Here is a 2,500-nt window from a genome sequence, read left to right as displayed (position 1 = left end):
AAAGGAAAAGAAAAAAAAATCCATCACGTTAATTTAGACCCTGAAGTCGTTCTGCTTTCATTATCCCTGAACAAAGGGCGTGCGCAGTGAAAGGCAAAATCTCCACAGAAGGATGAGAAGTTACGTAATTAGTTACCAGTTCCTTCAAGGCTTTTCCTCTGAACCGAATGGCCTTGTCCTATTCACCAGAGGGAGTCAGATCACGGGGAGTCTTGCTTATTATGTGTGATTGTAAGAAATGACTGTGACATTTATCCGAATTAATTAGAATTAGTCTATATGGCTGTAACAAATATCCATGACGTCAGAATGTATCGCAAGACCTGATATTGTACCATATGCATATATATCGAATTTATATTGGACTATCACCTTTATCAGACTAAAATCCATTTAGATGATAAGAGGCGAATGGCCGCCCTGTTTAAGGATTTACAATTCATAACAAATAATCATAGCATTTATCAGACTAAAACCTTAATGGTTACCATTTACATCGGACAAGTGGCTGTCACATTTTCACCTATCAAATCTATGACAAATAAATATTACACCCTACTCTACACCCTCCCACTATGGTATTGAGTACCCTGCTTTTGTTTCTAACCGGACTGAGCTTTTCATACTTATGATCATACTTGTTTTAAGTATTCATGAGTCCAGGTGAGCTGCTCCTACTCATAACCAGGTCTGTTCAAAGTTCTCATGACTTTTCATACTTATATTTACGTTTATTCTAAGTACCCATGACTCCGAGTGTGTTTTCACTACTCATAACCACATTTCCTCTAAGTACTCATGACTCATGTCTTTCATACATATAATCATGTTTGTTTTAATCATTAATTACTCCAGGTGTGTATTTCATAATTGTAATTACTTTTGTTCCAATATATCTACACATCCATTTTTATTTAGGTTTAACACTTGTGTGTATATTCCCACCATGAGAATAGACAAATTATTCTGTAATTATAATCAAATTTATCGAAGTAAACTTGAATGTATTCGTTTCTAATAAAGTTGATATAGTTAAATGTTCATCTTGTGTTTTGTATGTACAGTGTAAGAAGTTAAGATTATTTATAATAAAGATCGCCAAGAGAGAGAGAGAGAGAGAGAGAGAGAGAGAGAGAGAGAGAGAGAGAGAGAGAGAGAGAGAGAGAGAGAGAGAGAGAGAGAGAGAGAGAGAGAGAGAGAGAGAGAGAGAGAGAGAGAGAGAGAGAGGGTGGGAGGGAGGGAGGGAGGGAGGGAGAGAGAGAGAGAGAGAGAGAGAGAGAGAGAGAGAGAGAGAGAGAGAGAGAAAGAGAGAGAGAGAGAGAGAGAATAACGTGGGATACATGGTTATACCTTTCTTGTATGCTGACCATTAGTAAGAACTAATGGGAATCCCCTCCAAAATAGTAATGATAATAACAATAACAATAATGGTGATGATAGAGATAATAATGATAGTAGCAGTAGTAAAGATACTAGTCATAACGATGATGATGATGATAATAATGATAATGATAATTATAAAAAATAAAAAATGATAATAATAATGGTAATAATAATAATAACTATGATAATTATTTTTATTGTCATTATTATAATAAAAATAAGAATAAGAAAAAGAAATAGAAGAAATAAATAAAGAAATTAGGTCAACCAGATTATCATTTTTTGCATTTGAGATATTAGATGCTTTAGTCCACGCAATACTTAATAATTGCTATAAATGCCAATTTCTTCTTGTTGAGTTCAGCGCATGTGCAGTATCTCGTTTCATCCATTACGTGTTTTATTTTTCCTTTATAAAAGCAGGGTACATGCAGTCCGAAAATCTCTTTCTCTCTCTCTCTCTCTCTCTCTCTCTCTCTCTCTCTCTCTCTCTCTCTCTCTCTCTCTCTCTCTATCTCTATCTATCTATCTATCTCTCTGGCTCTGTCTTTGTCTGTCTGTCTGTCTCTCTCTCTCTCTCTCTCTCTCTCTCTCTCTCTCTCTCTCTCTCTCTCTCTCTCTCTCTCTCTCTCTCTCTCTTTCACCAAATCTGCCTAGTTTGTTTTAATCAATAAAGCTTCCGTTTGTTTCTTTTATTTTCATCCTATTTTGATTTTTCGTTCACCCGCTTTGGTTTGTTTACTTCTGATTCCATTCAGAAGCGCGCAAGCCCTTTTAACAGCGACCGGTGAGTAACCACCACTTTTCTCTTTTGCACCACTCATTATATTTCAATAATCCATTTGATAATCCTTTTAACAGCGGTCAGTGAGTAACCAACACTTCAGGCTTTATCTAGAAGCATGCAACACCAACTGCAATGAGAAAAGGGGCGGGGTCAATCATGCATGGCGTAAGAGCAGACGGATGATGCAAGCCTGTTGCAAGCCTGTTCCAGGTACCCTGCCTGCAACTTTCATCATCTGGAGCACCAGGTTCTGCGGTACTGTTGCACACTTCTGCATTTTGGTGATTGTCCGCCGATTCTGAAACAAAAAATTCCCAGGCGAGCAGCATA

The sequence above is a fragment of the Penaeus chinensis genome, chromosome 11, assembly GCF_019202785.1.
Source record: "Penaeus chinensis breed Huanghai No. 1 chromosome 11, ASM1920278v2, whole genome shotgun sequence".
Lineage (NCBI taxonomy): Eukaryota > Metazoa > Arthropoda > Malacostraca > Decapoda > Penaeidae > Penaeus > Penaeus chinensis.
Note: the sequence above shows the minus strand (reverse complement) of the source record.